The sequence below is a fragment of the Mus caroli genome, unplaced genomic scaffold (genome assembly GCF_978045245.1).
Source record: "Mus caroli unplaced genomic scaffold, Mus_caroli_1 scaffold_7, whole genome shotgun sequence".
Taxonomy (NCBI): domain Eukaryota; kingdom Metazoa; phylum Chordata; class Mammalia; order Rodentia; family Muridae; genus Mus; species Mus caroli.
Window position 1 is genome coordinate 128390657 of NW_028227262.1, and position 22202 is coordinate 128412858.

At 36.7% G+C, this 22202-nt stretch overlaps 1 protein-coding gene across 1 annotated transcript in view; it reads right to left on the reverse strand.

Annotated features, from left to right (window-relative positions):
- Kcnd2 (potassium voltage-gated channel subfamily D member 2) overlaps positions 1-22202 on the reverse strand; it is a 507907-nt gene that overhangs the window by 483998 nt on the left and 1707 nt on the right. The window lies entirely within an intron of this gene.

Genomic DNA, 22202 nt, shown 5'->3' on the forward strand with positions numbered 1-22202 from the left:
TGATATCAATGGGAGGGGAGGCCCTTGTTCCTGTGGAGGTTTGATGCCCCAGCGAAGGGAGATGCTAGAGGAGTGAGGTAGGAGTGGGTGAGTGGGTAGAGGATCCCCCTCATAGAGGCAAAGGGGAGGAGAAGAGTGAAAGAGGGGGAATGGGATGAGGGCGTCTGTGGAGGGGTAACTGGGAAGTATCATTTGAAATGTAAACAAACAAAATAATTAATAAAAAAGAAAACATTGATCCCAGCCATTCTGACTGGTGTGAGGTGGAATCTTAGGGTTGTTTTCATTTGCATTTCCCTGATGATTAAGGATGTTGCACATTTTTTCAAGTGCTTCTCAGCCCTTCGGTATTCCTCAGTTGAGAATTCTTTGTTTAGTTCTGTACCCCATTTTTAATGGGGTTATTTGAATTTCTGGAGTTCAGCTTCTTCAGCTCTTTGTATATATTGGATATTAGTCCTCTATCAGAGTTAGGATTGGTAAAAATCCTTTTCCAATCTGTTGGTGGCCTTTTTGTCTTATTGACAGTATTTTTGCCTTACAGAAGCTTTGCAATTTTATGAGGTCCCATTTGTTGATTCTTGATCTTACAGCACAAGCCATTGCTGTTCTGTTTAGGAATTTTTCCCCTGTGCCCATATCTTTGAGGGTTTTCCCCACTTTCTCCTCTATAAATTTCAGTGTCTCTAGTTTTATGTGGAGTTCTTTGATCCACTTAGACTTGAGATGTTCCTCAACAGAGGAATGGATATAGAAAATGTGATACATTTACACAATGGATTACTACTCGGCTATTAAAAACAATGAATTTATGAAATCCTTAGGCAAATGGATGTATCTGGAGGATATCATCCTGAGTGAGGTAACCCAATCACAAAAGAAGTCACTTGATATGCACTCACTGATAAGTGGTTATTAGGCCAGAAACCTAGAATACCCAAGATACAATTTGCAAAACACAAGAAAATCAAGAAGGAAGGCCAACAGGTGGATACTTCATTCCTCCTTAGAATAGGGAATAAAATACCAATGAAAAGAGTTACAGAGAAAAAATTTGGAGCTAAGATGAAAGGATGGACCATCCAGAGACATCCACCCCCACCTCCCGCCCTGGGTCGATCTCATAATCAGCCACCAAACGCAGACACTATTGCACATGCCAGCAAGATTTTGCTGAAAGGACCCAGATACCAGATATAGCTGTCTCTTGTGAGGCTATGCCAGTGCCTGGCAAATACAGAAGTGGATGCTCACAGTCATCTATTGGATGGAACCCAGGGCCCCCAGTGGAGGAGCTAGAGAAAGTATCCAAGGAGCTGAAGGGGTCTGCAAACCTATAGGTAGAGCAACAATATGAACGAATCAGTATCCCCAGAACTTGCGTCTCTAGCTGTATATGTAGCAGAATGGCCTAATCAGCCATCATTGGCCCCTTGGTCTTGCAAACTTTATATGTCCCAGTACAGGGGAATGCCAGGGCCAAGAAGTAGGAGTGGGTAGGTAGGGGAGCAGGGTCGGGGGAGGGTATAGGGGACTTTTGGGATAGCATTTGAAATGTAAATAAAGAAAACATCTAATAAAAATTAAAAAAATAAAAAATAAAACAGAAGTAAAGAAATGGTAAAGATGTGTAGGCATTCCTTCTTTTTCTATTTGGGTTGTGAAGGGGGAGATCATCAGACCGGGATAGTCGGTGTTGTTCAAACAAATCAATTAGGTCTTATAACATCCTGTTTCTTCTTTTCCTTGCTGTGTCTTATTTCACTGGGTGGATGCCCTAGATTGCACTGATAACGTCTCTGCCGCATCTAACAGAAATATTGTGGAGTAGGTTCTGATCTGGTTTATGATGCAATTAGATTAGTGAAGGCACTCCAGCTATTTATATAGGTAACACTTAAACAGTATGCAGTATTAGTTTAGAATAAAATGTGATAATAACCCTAAAAGATCGTGGTGTATCTTATTCTTAGGTAAAATAAGTGGATAATGCAAGAAAAAGTCAAAATAAAGTGACATTGTGACATTCCAGGACCAAAGTAAAATCAATAACTGGCACCTTGGTCATTTCTGTTCTCTTAGCAGGATGGGTGTTCTGTGTGCTTGGGCTATATTCTGAGATTTACTTTGTTGATGCCACACTATACTCTACATTTTGTGTACTATCTTAATGATATAATTCATTTCAGATAATTCAAATCAGGAGAATGATTAAGGTCAGAAAACACTCTACGCAGCAATGCTTGTATGAATTGGCGAGGTTAACTCTAATGAAGAAATGCCCAAGTAAGAACATATCTATCACCCTGAAAATTATGTGATAATGAATGCATACCCAGTTTGACTTCATGAGATCTCATTGGAATAAGTGGGTCATACAAAGGATGTGCATTTCAGTTCAATTTCCCTTAAATCTGATAAAAAAAAATTTGAGCTGTTCTACAAAAGAAATGGGTTGTTTTAAAACATTAAGCATATATGATACTTAAGATGTACAAATGCAGAGAATATAATAGAAATTGAAGACTTTAAATGCATGAAAAATTAAGTAAGTGATATGTGAGGAATTTTTTAATTTCAACATTCTGTATAAGGAACTACAGATTTGAGGAGTCTCACTCACATGCAAACATCTCTGATATTATCACTGGCTTTACATATCATGGGATAAAATGACTTATGTTTATGTGACACTGAAGGGAGCTACTGAGAGTGAACAAAAAAAGAGAGAGAACAAAGATAAGAAAGCTCTCATAAAACTGAGAAGCATAAGGTTGGAGATATGCCTCAGTGGCTATAGAGAACTGTGGTTCTTTCCCAGAATCAACATGGCAAGTCATATCATTCACAACTCCAGTCCCAGAGGATTGGTCCAGCACCCTCTTCTGGCCTCATGGTACAAATACATACACAAAGGCAATATATTCATACATATAAAATAAAGTAACTAAATCCCCCAAACATAATGAGAAGTGTTGTCACTGTTTTCATTTCATACAAGTACATTTGCCAAAATGCAAGAAGAACATCCACAGTGGTTTGATACCTTTAAGGTGGTAGATCTGCACTGTTACAAGTACTACAGAATTGTTTCAAAAATATATTTTTTAAATTTGTGGAATCCACCATTTAAGACTATAGCAGGCATAGAATAGTTAACCTACTTGGGAACTGATTATTTATGTTCCAGATATAAAGAAAAGGAGAGGAAGAAAGAAAAGTCAGCTCAAGTAGCCATTCCACACCTCATTTGCTAAGGCAGGCCTAAAAGAAGAAAAGGAGGTTGGAGAAAAGGAGACTAACGTTCAAACACTTTTACTGATTTTTTAAAAAACTTTTTATTAGATACTTTCTTTATTTACATTTCAAATGTTATCCCCTTTCCTAGTTTCCCCTCATAAAACCCCCTCCCCCTTCTCACCCACACACCCATTCCCACTTCCCTGTCCAGGCATTCCTCTACACTGGGGAATCAAGCCTTCACAAGACCAAGAGCCTCTCCTTCCATTATATCCAACAAGGCCATCCTCTGCTACATATGCATCTGAAGCCATGGGCCCTCCATGTGTTTTCTTTGATTGGTGATTTAGTCCCTGGGAGCTCTGGGGGTACTGGTTAGCTCATATTGTTGTTCCTCCTATGGGGTTGCAAACAACTTCAGCTGCTTTGATCCTTTCTCTAGCTCCTCCATTGGGAACCCTCTACTCAGTCCAATGATTGACTGCAAGCATTGACCTCTATATTTGTCAGACACTGGCAGAGCCTTTATACTATCCTAACTTAGCAAAAATCCCGACTTTTGTCACATTTTCTACTGGAGCAAACAATAGTCATTTCAGAGCATTTAAAAGTTCCTTACAAACTTTATTTCATACAAATAAATAGATTTTTTAAAAACAGCATCCAGTCTTAATTGAGTTATTCTGTGAGAAAAATTCAGAATTTAAAGACACAGTTTCTTTGTAAATCCCAGTTTTCAACACTTAAAACTGTCTTCATAGTGCAGAGTATATTGCCTGGCATATAGGAGCAGTCAATATATTGAGGTAGCTAAAATATGAATTCTGTTTACCAGTTAAAATGTGTATATAACTGCACAGGTTTTTTGTTTTTTGTGAGTTTCTGGGCATCATGCTTATGTTTTTTGCTAAAGAACAATACTCTAGTATGTTTGATTCTGTGCTGCAGCTGATGAAAATCAATTGTACAGATAAGTCATTCAAGCATCTCAAAATAACGTGGTTACTGGAAACAGTACTCCAGTGTAGTAAACTAATACTCTGTCAGATAGCACTGATTAATTCTGGGTTTGAGCATTAAGACCATAAAAAGAGTCCAAATGTCATCGGAAGCAATCTTGTCAATACTTGTGTTAGAAGAATAATTTCCTAGACTTGAAAGTTAATCATATGATCTGGCAGAAATAAGTATAATTTTCATTTATCCCAACCTTGTGTTCCATGAGTATGTATTACATGATAGGCAAAACATATATAAAAAGAAAATATAAAAGTAAATATAATTTATAAGTGAAAGGATTACTTCTGGGCAACAATGATGTTTTCAAATCTATTGCTAGTGCTGTGAATTAAGATTCAGAAAGTGACAAATGATTCCAGATTTTTGCTCAAGAGATATTTGTGTGCCAAGCAAATCTACTAACTGTGCCCAGAATCTGCTCAGCATTTTTCTGCCACTGTGACTCTGCTCATGCCAGGTAAGAAAATGCTCTTGATTCAGTCCTATGGCTGGTAGTACTGATTCACGGCAAATCAATCAATCAATCAATCAACCAACCAATCAATCAATAAATTCAAATAAGATTTAAAATTAGAATATATACTTATATATACTTACATATGTAAACATATATATATATAAACACTATATATATACACTATATATAAACACTATATATATATATATACTATATATATGTATATATTTATATATATTTATGGTGTTTAAAAATTCTATATTTGAATACAAGGTGTTTTTTGAGAAATCAAGTGAGGTTCTAGGTAGATAATATTCAGAACCTAATGATTTTGTATGTGATTTTGGAATTACTCTCCATATAGCCATTTCTTATTCTGTCTATAAGAAAATAAAGCCAAGGATACAATATTTCCTTGTGGCAAGAATCTGGAAATTATTGTCTGAAGCTCAGAATGGCTCAGAATCTGTGAATAACTCTGAACCAGCTTCAAGGGGAAACGAGCATAGAAATGTTGGAATTTCTCTCAACAGTTAAAGACAAGGAGTAAGGATTTGGAAGGAAGTTCTATGGAGGAATCAATCAGCATCAAAAAAGTGTTAACATTCAAGAACTTTACTTTGAATGTGACAATACTGAGTATTTATACTGAGTTGTAGGCAGCCCTGCAATGGTGACTTTTATGAAGACATTTGGAAATCGAAGGATGAAGTAACTCTAAACTATTGGGACCCGCAGAAGGTTCTACAGTTGAATGAACTTTTAAGGTTATAGCCAAAGGGGAAAATCTCTGCTCAAAGTCTGTAGTGGTTTAGAACCTATGGGAGTGGTGTGAAGTAAAGGCTGGCGTTCTCTGAGATGAGGAATATTGTCAATGAGCTTCTGAAATGCAACCTGGGTCCAGGCAAAGCACTGTAGAACCGTTGGTTCCCTCTCTTGTTTGTCCTAGAGATACCACACAAAATAAAAATAATAATAAATAAATACCATGTGACTTTAGAAGGAACTTATTAAAAATTAATTACTACTGTGGAAAAAGATTCCTCTAAATCAAATCAAAGACACAAGAGTCACAGCCCTGCCAGGAGCAGAACCTGGATAAAAGTTTGAAGTTGCTCTGGATTTGAACAGTTCAGAACTTGAGTATAATGTGTGCGACATTGGCTGATGTTGATGTTTGGTCTCTGTTGAAGAGAAAGGAAAGTTTGCCTTTCTGCAAACCCACTTGTCCTTTTTCTTTGCAAAGATAAGCGTGACTGTTTATTTTGTGGCTCAAAGTCTTCGGTAGAATGATAACACACCTTAGAGAGTGAGAACAGGTATTATCTAGCTGGATTGTCTCTAATCTTATCCCAGAAGAACCTCATATATTCAAACTCAAGATGTGCTTCTAGCAACACAGCCCTCTGGTTTTGGTTATTCATATTTTAACTAAAATTTTCTGATTAACTTTCCTGTTAGCCCTATTAAATTTAAGCAAGATTTTACTGGTGAAGTTTTTTTTTTTGTTGTTGTTGTTGTTGGTTTCTATCTTATAGTCAATTTTATTAAGTTATTCTTTGGCTTTCTTCATTTGTAACTTAAAACGTGCAAAGGGAGTATGACAGTCAATTAACAGAACAAAGAACTAGTGTTGCTTATGTAAATGGACAGCACCTGACACAGAGCAGGGGTATAAAAAAGGAACTTACGTTACCCTCAGTTAGACTCAGGTTGTGTCATACAACCTTTGCTCCCACTTATATCCCTCTTAGTTTGGTACTGTCCATTTATATTTTGTCCAGAGAAGGCATTATAGAAGCTTTCTCCCATGTATCAGAACTAGAAAAAAAATCTCATTAAAAACCAAGACTGCAAATGTTTCACTAGTCCTCCTGATCCTAATGGCACTAAATAGCATCTGTATTAGCTTGAAATCATGTCATAATACTAGGACTCAACTATATCATCCAAATACAGATATTCTCATTTTTTAAAATAATGACAAGAGACCCTGGAGTCACTGCTCATCAGACAGCATCCTCCAAGATGAGAAGTAGATTTCAGTTCCTGGTAATATTAATCTAGAAGAATGCTTGTATAAAGGTGGTTTCTTTATATCAGGTAATGTACAGGCATACATATTACTTACTGTCCAGAAAGCACATAGCACTTTAGCAGACTAACAGTCATGAAAATCCAAGTGAGCCCTTCTGTCAATATTTAGATAAGATGTTCCTTAAAGCAAGAGGTGCTGGATCAGGCTTATAGTTCCAGGACAGCCAGGGCTACACAGAGAAACCCTGTCTTGAAAAACAAAAAAACCAAAACCAAAACAAAACAATCCTCACATTTGAAAGACTGAAACAGTAGTATTGTCTCCTCGAGTTTGCAAGTTCAGGGTCAATCTAGGTTCTACAAAATATATTGAGCTCAGCCTGGGCTGCAATAATGGCTTCTAGTCTCTCCTGGCTAAGTGGCATCCTGTCTGAAATTAAACAATGATGGTGACAACAAACTTCTTCGATTATAATGTAGGGATCTCCTAAGTGTTACACAGTTGAATTCTCCTATATGTGACTGAAGTTTACTCACTTGGGGACAGTAAATCTCTTTAGAACATTTTTCTTTTTATATACAATATATGGAAAGGGGAAAATTACTCAAAAAAGAAGAAAAATACTCACATTGTGAGTTTTGTAAGATCCAGTGCTTTTTTGTGAGTTGCTTTCTAGCGTACTCTGCTCTATAGGAGATCCATCATAATATCAAGGTCTTTGTCATGCATGATGCGTTATTATCAATTATCCTCAACAGTCAAAGCTCAGCCCACCTGGTTCTGACAATACTAAGACATCACTAACTTTAAAAGTTGAGAAGGCTGAAGTGTCAAAGAAGTAGCTCTCTTGAGTTCTAGGATGATTAATTTTATTTGAAGAAGTATTATGTCTTCTCTCTTAGATTAATGGATTTCAAAACATGGCCAGAGAAGAAAAATGCCAGAGTCATGGTCCCTACCTCTGAAAACTATGGGAAGTGCTTAAAGCAAACTGTAGGAGCCTATGGTTTCATTGAAATATATTACATGATTCAAATGCCTAGGATCTCTGTCTATACTCTTAATTAATAGACATGTGTTTACCATGTCTATGGTCTACATCATGATGATATAGAAGCTAGGAGTTTCAATCAACCTATTTGTATTTCCTAAGAAAATACTGCCATATTCTCACAAAGCTATTATTTTACTTTATGAAAGATTTATTAGCTACATATAAATATATATTCTAAAATCCAAAAGAGTTTATGCCATATCTTTACCTGCTATAAAATTCAGTATAAAGTGGCTCAATTTTATGTTAAATGCCTGAAACTCTGAAATCAATAGAGCAACAATTCCAACACAGGTGTAGAAATAAATATTTCTCGTTTTACATATGAGCTACAAAACTCACAAGTATCAAAATTAAAATCAATGGTCAAATGACATCCTATTAAATGAAAGGACTTTGTACAATGAAGGAAGTAGAGAAAACAGATTAATTATTATCTTTGAATGGGGAAAGAGCTGCACACACACACAGAGAACACAGAACGCACACACACACACACACATACACACACAGAGGATATAGCATGTCAAGAAAAGCTACATTTGTATTCATGTTTACTCTATTTTTATTGCTTTTGTAATTAGGTATTTATTTCATTTACATTTCCAATGCTATCCCAAAAGTCCCCCCTATGCTCTCCCACCCACTCCCCCACCCACCTACTCCCACTTCTTGGCCCTGGCATTCCCCTGTACTGAGGCAGATAAAGTTTGCACAACCAATGGGCCTCTCTTTCCACTGATGGCCGACTAGGCCATCTTCTGATATATATGCAGCTACAGACACAAGCTCCAAGGGGTACTGGTTAGTTCATATTATTGTTCCACCTATAGGATTGCAGAACCCTTTAGCTCCTTGCTTACTTTCTCTAGCTCCTCCATTGGGGTTCCTGTGATCCATCCAATAGCTGACTGTAAGCATCCACTTCTGTGTTTGCTAGGCCCTGGCATAGTCTCACCAGAGATAGCTATATCAGGGTCCTTTCAGCAAAATCTTGCTAGTGTATTTATTATAAATAACTTCAAAATCTATAAGCTAATTATTTTACATGTACATATACAGCCATATATGTGTGGGTACACATTTATATGAGGAAAATATACTTCTCAGACCACTTACATGCCCAGATCTTGAATACTTTATCCCCAATAGTTCACTCAGTGTATTTCCAAATAGGAAAATGGTGTGCATGCAAATCCATGAAGATGTGCCCAATAAAAATTTTACATCTATGCATGTTTAGTTATGTGTCTGCATTTGTATTCCCTAAATAGGTGATTGAGTGCATACACATGAAATGCCTATATAGTTTGATATCACTTAAAGTAACATGAACACACCTAAAATTGAGCACTAGAGAATGTGAGAAGCAATGACACAAATAAGAATACGAGTGATTTGTCAAAAGCTTTCTTAACTTATGCACAGATTAGTTGTAAATGTGTAAATGTATGTATATTAGGATATATCACCACGGTGTACTACTTTATATGAATATGCATTTATTTGAACTTTGAATGAAAAGAACAAATTTATTTGCACGGTCAATGCACACTTCCCTTATCAGCATTTCATGCAATGCCAGCCCTGAATCAATTCCCTGTTTCTATGAGGAAGAGAGGGCATCCACTTTCAAATTACACCTCATTCCATTTATTGGAGTCTCTACTGTACTATCACGTGACATTTGGTATCAAATGTGTGTGATTTTAAAAGCCAAACGCAGAAGTCTATTTCAGAAAGACAGTTGATGAGCACTTATGACCTCTAACTTTATTTTGCTTTGGTTGTAAGCATGAAAAGTGACAAGGGTAGTTATAAATGATTAGAAGTAATATTCACTTTAGTACCCACTATTAAAATTTTATGAAATGAACTTCTTTTGGTGTTTGATCTTATATCGTCTTGCATAGCAATGCTTTTTTATAAGTACACCTACATTCTGATACAAGTAGTCGGCATGAATGGAAAGCATTAAGCATTCTTCGTCATTGTGTCCCTCTGTAATAGTTACATGTAACATTTTGTGAAATACTGCAATTTATCAGGAAATTAGCTGAATGTCAACTTCAGTCCTCAAATCTTCGCTCTTAATTTCAATGAAATGAGTGAAGTAGGGGCCCTTCTGAGAAATTTCTAAGGTTCCTGTGTTTGTATATGGCTGCACTTGAAAAAGGATCTGGTTACAACACAGGCAGATTAATGCAGGTTATGATAAAAAACTAATCTCTATTTCAGAAAGTCAAGAGTAAAAGTGATGAAAAAAACAAAACAAAAAAAACCAAAAACAAACAAACAAACCAAACCAACCAAACAACAACAACAAAAAAACACTCTCAAGTTCTTCCTTCATAGAAGGGAGTACTAGGAAAAAAAACCTGTACGCAATTATTTATCAACGTTGGGGGGACATGAGTATTATCCTTCAATAGATAAATCCCAAGTGTGTGTTCTGGAAATTTCACCCCAAGGTGTATACAAAGCTAAATGTTTTTAACATGTCAACAACTGTCAGAGTACAACATATGTGGTATCATTAATAGAATGCTTGAAGAAAAATGAATACTATATAGTATATGCACAAAAAGGGAGACATATAGAAGTGAGAACACAAGTTGCCATACATGGAAAGCATGGTAAAAACAAGTAGTAAGCCATAGAAGAACTCAAAAGATTGCTTGCCACATTTCATCCATCTATGAATTGAATAGATTCAATAAACTTTCATTTTAATAAATTCAGATATGCCAGCTTATGTTGAGAGAACAGAGAGAAAGGGACAGAACACATGTGAAGTAAGGAGAGGTACATGTGGTCAGGTGTAGGTTAACATAAAAAAAGAGTTTATATTTTCATAGTTCATCATTAAGCTACTAAATTTAACAAATAGACAAGGTTATAAGGAGGGCCATGCATGGATGAAGTTATATAAAGGAAAATAACTTCTTAACATTGTGTGCAATGGTGTCAATCAACAGTCAGGCTTCTTTAACTCAAATGCTTACTAGCAAAAGGATAAGCTTTTAAAATGCATCTTATTGACATTTAAGTTACTTCCTTATAATGTATCAAGTTAGCTTTATCATGAGAATATACCCTGAAATGTTAGAAGTTTCCACTTACTACCTAATTTCTGTTATTGTAGTAACATTTTACACTCTGACAGAAGCTGAAGAAAATTATTCTCCCTTCAGAATCCCTGGAATTAAAACAACAGACTATACATTATTTTAAATAGAAGCATTATGTTTATGTGAGCTAGAGAAAACATTCTTAACACTATAATGTTTACTTCCAGATATCTTTGAAGTTCTTTATATATCTAATAATGAAGACATAATCTATCTTTTCAAGCAACTTGTGAACGTAACATTTCTGATTTTAAATTTATTGTTATAGTCTTTAGTCACAAATTGGTCAAATAAAATATTTCATGCTGGATTCACAGCCTGATTTCAATGTTATTAATGCTATGATCTGCATAATCATAATTTTGTACAGTTGTGTGAAATTTTGGATTCATACTTTCATTTTGTTTCCTCCAAATCTAAGTCAGGTGCTTTACTAAGTAGTTTTGTGAGTTTATGTAAGTTCCACCTATACTTCATCTGACTTTCTTCAAACATAAATTAAGTTTTTACAGTTCAATTTCTAAAGTGTTCTTCAAGCTTAACATCATGATTTTAATGCCTGTGGACAGAAGGAGAAAAACGAGGCATTTGTAGCAGTTCATTGCGCACATTCTTTTATGACCAATAAAATGTTGGTACACCTTCCTGGATTGATCTAATTTAAGACAGTAATACTTGTGCTTGTTTCTCAGTCTAAAACCACCACATTTGGTAAAAACTGTAAACACTTTTACAAATTCTCAAGAATTATCTAAAGCAGTATTAATAATGTTTTTTTTAATTCATTAAATTAAAATAGGGTTATACATGGTTATTTAACAATTGTTCTAAGAGTGTAAGGAGAGTAATTAGGAATGTGTAACCGTCACTGCTCAACTTCATCACTAACAAAGACCAGGCAATATCAAGAAATTCACTATTGTGGTAGCTTTAGTGAATCCCCAGTGTCTTGATCACTCAGTCTCTGAGGAGTTTCTGGGTAGGACACAGTCCTAATGTGGAGGGAAGGAAGATGCTTTCTGGCTAACAGCAAGCCATGGTGAGATGTCACCGGAAACCCTCTTAATTTCAAGTGAATATGAAAGTACACTATCTGTGACATTAACGGTGGCTATGCATTCGATTATGTTAATTCACAAATCCGTACTATGAAGTTAAGACCTATATATACTTTATGATGTTAATTCAATTATCATTCTAAACAGAGTCATCTCCAATTACCCATTCATGACTACGCTTAATTCTCCAGCACTGTGGCTATCAAAGCAATATCTCTATGTAGTTATATTATACACCTGTTACTTGAATGCTTCCAATTTGTTTCTACTAAAAAATATGTATCATATGGGAATCTTCACAGGTTCCAAGGCACATGAATCATTTTTTGATCCAAGTTTACAAAAGTAACAAACACCTAGAAAGGATATATATGTACCCATGGCAAAGTGAGAAAAAGTATTGAAAATCCTTTAAATAGAATTCGAGATCAGTGTGATATTCTTATGCACTAATATTAGAATAGACAGATGCTAATCTTTAAATCCATATTCAAAGATTTAAATTATCCTGTCATCTCTGATAAAGTTCCATATCTATTGAACACCAGCTCTTTCTTTTAAGCTAAAATGTGGAGTTTAGCTTTGCATTAAATAATCTTTTTCTCAGCTAGGAGCAATTTTAACCATACCTTGTAAGTTACTTCAATTTTAAATAATCTTGTAAGTAACTGGTTATAATTTTAAGCTGAGGTAAATATAACAGATCTAAGGACTGGAATTTGTATATTGTTAATTAGAAGGGTTAATATTAAAATAGTTTCAAAATTGTTCAAAGTATTGCAAAACGTGTTCATTTTAACAGCAGGTATGCCACATCCCTCCCATGCTCTCTCTCTCTCTCTCTCTTGCTCGCTCTTGCTCTTGCTCTTGCTCTCGCTCTCGCCCTCGCTCTCACTGTCTGTCTCCCGGGCTCACAAATAACAGATTTTTCTTGGCCTCATCCACTATTGTTTATCTTGAGATAAACTGCTACATGATTGGCCTCCCTCCCTGGTATGCAAATATCAATCCTAGGATCAGCACCTTCCTAATAGACTTTTTCTATAACTATACCGTGAACTAGGAAATCAGCCACCCCAAAGGCGTACACTACAACCGTCAAAGACTTTCAACTTAGAAAAGTAAAAACAAAACCAAAAACAAAAAACCCAAATCATACGTGGAATGACAAGTGCTAGCATCAAGTGTAATTCTTCCAGGAGATGATGCAGAGTTCAGCAGGTAGAAGGCTTTGTGGAGAAGGTCAGTGTGGAGATTAGCTCTCAGAGGGCAAAACGAAAGTGTAGCCCATTCATATGGAATCCTGTAAAGTAAATGCTCCACAGATGTACACAGAAACAAGAGGTGCTGCTCCTTTCTTTGTTTCTTTTGCTACTTCACCATATCTTACAATGCCAAGTCTAGCAGCTGAAGCTAGTAGAAGCCAGAAGTCTTCACAATGGTCTCCAATGTCCTGAATCACCACCACCCCCCACCCCAACTTCTCACAGCCCATTTACTCCTGAGAGCTTCACTCCATTTGCTTCTATTACAGTGGGAGTAGACAGAGCTCACTAAACTCCGCACTGTGAGAGCTCTGTGCAGGCTTAGCGCTTGCAGTCTGGAATTGAAAGTCAAAATGCCACCGAATGTGTTTTGTGTCATTGTAATGTCCTAAATGGAAAATTCTATATCTAACCCTCGGGTAACACATCCCAGTGAAAACACAAGTGAGCTAAAGCTATTGTGTGAGATTATTTTGAAGCTCTGTGCATAAAATGCATATACAATGTAAATGAATTCCGCCTTTAGACCTGGGTTGCATAGTCAAGATAGCTCATTATGCATCTGCAAAATTTCAAAACCAGAAAAAAAAAATCCTTCTAGTCTGAAGCATTCTGGGTAAGGGGTGTTTGTAGCCTGTACTTCCTTTCTGCCTCCTTTTAAAGCATCATTCTGACAACCTCACCTCCGTATCCCTTGCAATGGTCTTCTGCTCAAATGCATTCCTCTTGAGAAGACCTTATCTAGCCCTCTTTAAAATGACAAATATTACAACTCTATTCATTACTTCCACAGAACTCCTTACAAACTGGTGTTATGTTATGTCTGTATGTTTATTTTCTGTCTATCACACAAGTATAGTTCTGCATGTTTCTTACCACTGGGAAGTAGGTATAGTTTACTGCTATAGCCAATGATTGCTAATAAAGGGTCAGCAGACATGTTGAATTAAGTTGAACTCTGTGGGCCACATATGATTTCCTGAGAGTATATGATACTGGTGTTACTTTGAATTTCCAAAACACTGTGACCAGTCGGTATTCCTCGAGGAGAAGAAAACGAGAAGCATACGTGAATTGGAGCCTTTTACTGGAGGGTGGGTGAGGGACCGTTCTCAGATTTAGAACAAAGCCTTGCATCCTATCTGACATTGGTTCAGCTTCCCTCCTACTCGCTCAATGTTATTTTTTTGTCATTATGAACTTCTGTTACCTCATTCTCTACTCCCCCCACACTTGCTGTGATTCAGGTTTTCTTTACATAACACTCTTGTCAAAATTCCCAAGGCAAAACTGATTATACTAAGTTATCACATGCATCTACGTTCTCTACATTCTCACTTACAACTGTGAACTACTACTTTAAATTTTGTAAACATTTTTTATTAATTCGAGAATGCCATATATTGTGTTTTGATCCCACTCTCCTGCCCCATAGCCTCCCAGTTCTACCCTCTGTTCAACACTAAACCCTTACTTAGAACGTGAATTTCACTTTACTACACAAGTGTTTTGACCAAGCCATGGGAACCTGAACTATTTTATAGATAACAGCTGCATGTATAGTGTACTTCACTTGCAGGCAGCAGTTCACTACTTTTATGTAAATCAATATACTGGGATGGAAAAAAATCTGGTCAGCTTGTGCTAATTGGTCAAAGACACAATACCTTGTAGTGATAAAGAGACATCAAGATAACCTTTTAGTGCAGGGGCTCCTTTAACTGCTCATATTTAAATTTGAACTGGGCTTTAAAATGCAGGTGAGTAAGAGTGAGTTATGGAATGTATCCCTTTCTGCCTCTCAGGGGCATCTGCTATTTACTTAGTCTTCAGTAGAGGAAGCAGATTAAGGACAAAGAACTATTCATTCAGACCTTTGCAGAAGAAGTAGTGATAGGTGATAAACTAGAGACATTTTGTAGTAATTCACAGTTTAAAAGAAATAGGAAGAGGAGGGGGGAAAAGTAAGGTAAAGACAGGCAGGCAGAAATGGAAGGAGGGGGAAAGAGAGAGGGGGAATGGGGAGTTGAGAGAGAGAGAGAGAGAGAGAGAGAGAGAGAGAGAGAGAGAGAGAGAGAGAGAGGATAAAAGGAGAGATACGGAAACAGAAAGGTCGTGTTGTGATACATTAGAAGACCAAATCTCAAACAATAAATATATAAATTTGACATTAAACAAAGCAGAGATTTGTCTCTGATTGGTGTAGTTTGCCTGTTGAGAAGGACTCCTCCACCTTAAGGGTCTCTCTGTGGGGAGCATTTTATTATCTCATTCTTCAATCAACAACATATTAGGCCAGATCACTTTCTCCGTTTGAGCACTGATGGAGAAAAATTGCTCTTTACTCAATATACACTCACAGCTCAAAAGCCACCGAATCTAGTTAGGAAAGAAGGAAGTCAAACCAGACAACATATACAAAATGCCACTTACTGGGTTCAAATGTAATTGCAAATAGAGATGATGCAGCCTAGGGAGTCTGGCAAGGTTTGATGAAGGCCCATGTAAAGACTGGGTCTCAGAAGGGCAAGCTATAGGTGAGGAGGCAGGCAGATAGACGCCCCTGAAACAAAGAGCCCTGCAAATGTGCACATAAAGGAAGAAACAGTGGCCTGCTCCTGGGATTCACCTCAGTGCAACAGCATTAGATGATATCCCACCCCCACAAAATCTAGCTTCTGAAGCTAGTGGGAAAGCAATGCCTACCTCTTTCTCAGTCCCTTTTTGCATTTTTCCCTCCCTCTCCTCTCTTTCTACCACCCTCTTCTTCATCTATACACATAGATACGCAGTACATATATGTACGTGAGGGAACCACAGTAAAGAACCTACCAACATGACTATCCCAGTGTTAGGGAACATTTTTATTGTAAATGATACACACACAGAGAGGACAGTCAGACCAGAGAGAGGCATCTCTAAGAGTCTAGAGCAGAGAGACAAATAAATCAACTGAAAGTGGCCAGGTAGGGAAGTAGGAGAGTGGAAAAGTGTCATAGATAGAGTGAGATAGGCAGAGAGAACAGCATAATGAGTGAGAATGAGAATGAGCAGGGACCAAGAGAGAACAGTGAGAAGAGCCAGGCTTTCAGAAGGATGTGAGCTGGAGAAAGCGCAGCCCTTGAACCTGAAGGACTTAGGGTAGAGGAGTAGAGGAGAAGGTCTAGGATGTGTTTGTGGACTTCGAAATGTATGGTAAGTCCTTGTAATACTGGGAAACGCTGGAGGCCAGCCAGCATTGGGTTTGGTACTCTGATTGATGCCACAGGTAGCCAGCCGTACCTGCCTTCTGTCAGTAGTAAGGAAAAGAACTCTTTTCTGGGCAGACAGAAACTGGTTTCACAATTTCCTGAGGAATACTGGCTTTTATGTAACCTCCAGGAATAATCCTATAGTACAAGTTGAACTCATTTCTGGACAGTTGGGCAGCCTGAGACCTAACAACATGAATGTGTGCATGTGTGTTGTTGCTATTGTTACTATTGTGTTCAGAAGACAATGTAAGACATATATAGAGTGTGAGGGGGTAAATTATTAGTATTCTGATAGGAAAACAATACTCCTTCACAGTGAATGTTCCCCTCACTGTTCTTACTCTTTCAAAGAAAGAAAATGTAAAGTGCACATTTTCAAGCTTTCACAAGCCAACTCTTTTAAGGTAATCTAGGCAACATAATTGCTTGATTTTCATTTGCATCAGGCCAGGTATCATTAATTAGTTTGCTCCAAATGGCCTAAAAGTTCACCAGAGGAGAATCTGCAGCCATATGATAGTGACTGGGTGTTGGCATGATCTACCCCAGGGCTGGATAAATAAGGGCAAAGACTGAAGTGGAATCCACACAGTCTAGCAGGGATGGTACAGACATGAACAGTGTGTTGCAGAGTTCATAACTGGGGTGGGAAGATGAACTGTACTAATGCAATAAATAGTCTACTCGCATATTCACCTAGTGAAGTGAGCCCTAAATAATTATTACAACACATTTTTAGACACATTTGGAATTTTCAGGATTAAAAAAGTAAAAAAGCTGAAATTTCAAAAATTACCACTACAATTTCGTTATTTCATTTATGGGCAATCTACAAAATTCTCATATATACAAAATGACAGACTTTCAATAAAAAAGCACATCTTCCTCTAGGGATTGAGAAACCAGGCAGTAAAACTTTTGTATGGTAGCAGGGGTCTATAATCCCAGGCCATGGGCAATAGAAACAAAAGGATCAGGATTTCAAGGCCATCTTTAGCTAGCTCCCTTCTGAGTCAGAGGTCATCCTGGACTACAACAAAATGGAAAATATAAAGGAAAGGAGATTTGAGCTTCAGAAGCATCTCCCCAAACAAATGTAAGGAAGACAAGTGCTTGTCCTGCAAGCATGGACAACTTGAACCCCAAGATCCAATATAAATTAAATTCATGTAGAAGTATTCATAATGTCAGGGCTGCAGAGGTGAAGATAAGATTCCTGGAACTCAGTGGCTCACCATGTGGAGCCAAATTGCAAGATCCTTCTTCAGAGAGACCCTGTCTGAAAAACCAAAGTGAAGGACCCAAAAGGAAGACAGCTGGTATCAACCTCTGGCCTCCTAATGTAAGCACACACGCGCGCGCACACACACACAAACCAACACATTCAGACACACACTTAGAGAAGGGGGAAACACAGAAATAAGTGATTTAATTCTAAAAATAAAGTAAGTATTTAATAAGTCAAAAGGAACTGAGACGAACAAAAGAACAGCCCCCCTTCTAGCACACATATTTTTTTCTGGCACACTTCTGTCTGGAAATCAAGTGGAAACTGAAGATGCACATTTTAGATGCTAAAATATATAATTTGAAAAACGTAATCTGATACTATTTCTAAATCAAATTAAAGATTATAATATAATGAAACATTTTATGATTTTTCTTTGATCCTTAAGAGCGAATATATATATATGTGTGTGTGTGTGTATGTGTGTGTGTGTGTATCTTGCTTCTCTGTATTTCTCTAAAACTCCATGTCAACAGTCTGATAATTCCCTATAAAGAACTTTATATGAATACAAAGGCATACCAAAATAAAAATGAGTGTTATCCGGAGTATTTTTCTTCACCAGAAAAAAAATGTGTGTGCCTCTCACCTCTAAAGATTTACAGGTCCACACATTAGCAGTATTTGTGTAGAGAAAACCACACAAGATACTATGATTACACTCATTTCTCGGAAGAACTGAGAAAACTGGAAGTTTGTAAATAACAAATTTTGCAAATTATCCTCCCAGCATTCCCCAAATCTATATTACCTACATAGTACTAGGTAATAGGAGGATGCTATTTAAATGTACATATCTAAGACTTTGAGGACATCATGGTTTACATAGCAAGTTTTAGGTAAATCAGAAATAGCCAATGAGAACTTATCTTTTTTTTTCATAATTTTTTAAATTAGGTATTTTCTTCATTTACATTTCAAATGCTATCCTAGAAGTCCCCCAGACGCAAAAATGGAATCTTCAGTCTTTTATTTAAATGCATATTTCTCAAACTATCCTACTTGGTGGATATGATCATATATGTGTAATAAACTCTTAAATTATGCCTTTCTAAGAAAAAATGATTTGTGAGATAATTTGTAATAAAATTACATTGCTTTTTACTTTTCATTTGATACTGAGACAAAAATGCAATATTCTCTTTTGTTAAGCAGCTTTTACCACTGGATTAACTTCTAACTAGTCTTGCATTTGTTCTGTTGTTGTTTCTCACAAGCAAAATTTACAAACTGAGAATGATGGCATATGCCTAGAATCTAAAATTTGGGATGTGCAAGCAGGTCAATCAAGAGTTCAAGGCTAGTTTCAGCTGTACACTGGGTTCAAAACCATCCTGATCTCCATCAGACCTTGTCTCAGAAAACAACCAAAAATTATAATTCACTAGAACTATTAAAATTGAAATACAGGAAGGGTGGGCATTTTTTTGCTCTTTTAAAGCTTTAGAAATAGACCACCACATCATTATCTATGACCAAAGCTGTAATTCTACTTTATTTTTTCCTTCCAGTGAGCATATCAATGTTTTAGCTTTTTCAAGTTTGTTCAGAGATCAAAATATTTACAGCATTTGATTTTTATGTTCAAGGTTTATAGAAATATCACACAGCCATTTTTATTCCCATATTAAAAAAAAAAAAACCTTTGAAGAAAACAATTAGGTTTTATGGTTAAAGAAGTGGAACGAACCACAGAAACAGAACGGTATTTCTGAACTCCTTGAGCTTCATGCTATGAGCAATATGGTTAGGAAACATGACTGGGAACACAAATTTGGCCTAACATAATATTAAGTTCCCAAGGATTTACTGAGCCACCTGGGACCTCTTCCATGCAAAAGTTGTGAGCATGAAGAGTGCAAGCCAGGGCTCAACTCCACTGAACCATGTTTGCAATTCAATTTCTGGTGGTCATTAGAAAATACTTAGAAATCTCCAAAATTTTATCATTATGCAAGCACTTCCACCTGAGAAAAATACATCAACTGGATATGCTGTCCCAAACCCTGACCAAAGATTCTATGGGTTCTTTCTAGTCTCAGATAATTCAAAGCAATAGACTCTACATTTTGGAAAGGGAATTACAAGGGGAGGGCAGGGAAGTGGTTCCCTGGTCCTTTGTCAGCAAATAAATATGCTCAAAAACGGAGGGGTGAGATGAAAGGACTGGTACACATATCACTCAGTCTAAGCATTTAAAAAGGTTTCCTCTTATATTCTTTTGTTAATATTTTTCAATGTTTTGTAAGTTTACTCATACAAGATGAGTATCCTTAAAACTATGTTCTTTTTACTGGCAGATTAGATCCTTACCTAGTAAGCATAGTCTATTATAGTCTATGAAAAAGCTAATATTTGAGAACACTATATAAATACATTAGTCCCAAGATAGACACACTGAGGCCTTCAAAGCCAAAACCCACGGGACATCCTCTAAAATGACCTCAGCAGTACAAGTTGATTCTGTCAGACCTGAATCAGGGTGTAGTTGGTTACTTTTCTTCTCATGAAAACAGTATTCATATCAGGTGGCACTTCTGATAAAATCATGTGGGATATTAATTTCACATCTGATATCATCAATTAATAAATATTAGCTTCATTAAAAATAATAGCCACATAAAGAGAATATAGGAAGTCTGGTAAAAAAGTCCTGAGCATCTATCAGTCACAGCTTGACAACTGCTAAAACTACTGCATATTTTCTGGAAAGTTTATACTTAACCTTCTAAAGTTGCAGCACACAAGACAAAGTCACAGACAGTTATGCTACATCTCTTCCATTCTTAAATAGCACAGAGCCGCAAGGCTTCTAACAATAAGACACCAAAAAGACAAGGCATTTAAGAGTCTATTTGTCCAGGCAATTAAAATACTATAAACTTTAGAAAAGGGACTGTAGATATTCCTTTAAGACAGTTTCATGTATTATATAAAGCATACTTTTATTGCTTCTACATAGTAAAAGCCTGACTGTTGTTTTTTTTTTCAATCTGAATCATTAATTAGCTTAATTTCATTAAAAAAGAATAAAAATTCAACTTCAGTGAAACTGAAATTCTTAAAAATCAACCCCCTTACTGCTTCCAAGTTCTAGAAAGTTCATATATTTAACTGTTCTTATTTGCTCCCCTGTATGACAAACAAATGAAATCAATTGCTTAGGTGCTGCTCAAGTATTTCAACGTGCTTTCTTAAATCATCCACAAGAGCATGCTTGTGAGCAGTAACAGTAACACAGCCCCATTTTTTTTTCAGAAAGTAGCATACATTTCAAGATAGAGTAAGAATTGCAAGCCATCTCCAGAAATGAATATTAACATTAACTTCTCATGTTTAGAATTTCAGCTCCTTAAAATTAGAAATTTGTCTCCATTTCTTGTAACAATGCCTCCATTCGATCACCTAGACAGTAGGCAATGTTAAAAGACTCGCTGAGACCTCACAAACATCCTGCAGACCACCACATTTTGTAAAGGGTATTGCCTCTCCATAGCTCCTCCTTTGTTTTCTTCTTAACAGAGATCTTCTTTAGGATGGCTCAGATGTGAAATGATGACAGCAATCCTCACTACCTGATTGTCCTTGCATGATTCAACATAATACAGAGACAGAACAAAAAAATAAGCATAACTCTTTGGAGAAAGGGTAAGCACCTGTAATAATCTGCCGCATCCTCTCTTATCTGTCACAAAACGACCAGCAGAATAAAGGGGAATGAAGGCAGAAGGAATCATGTTCTGTTCCTTCACCTTTAAAAGCTATAATTACACCCTCAAAGATATGGGAGGCTTAATCAAAATCCAAAGCACTATATTTTACTTCAGCCAGTCTCTTCATTAACTCAGCCAGAAATTTCCCCTCATAAAAACATATTCCACTAGTTGGCCATATAACACGAGAAATTCTGTTCAGCACAATATGGCCAATAAAATTAAGTTGACTTTAACCACAATGTCATTTAAAGAAGCCAATTAAATGAGCCAGAAACACAAAGCTGAAAATACAGCCTTGGGAATAACTTTTTTTTTTCCTGTAGTCCTTACCAAATCCTTCTTACGCTGATTACCTAGGCAAGAAAGGCAGCAACGAAGCTAAAGGAGCAACTGTGATACCTCTCCAAGGATGTTCTAAGAACTCTACAAAGGAGCCCTCTCTTTCTAGTTTATTTTATTAGTTTTTCTCCTCTGGCAAGTGCTGCTCCTTGTCTGCAGTTTGAGGAACATCAGTAATCACTCCACGGCATTCTTTATAACATCTAAATAAATACTAATTCTTTCCTGAAAAGTCTGTTTCAGACAACAGGAATTCAGAATAGATTCCTTTGGTTTGTAAAACTTCATGCCCTCAAATAAAAGAAGGAAGAGAAGAATTCTAGAAGAAATTCAGAACCCAAA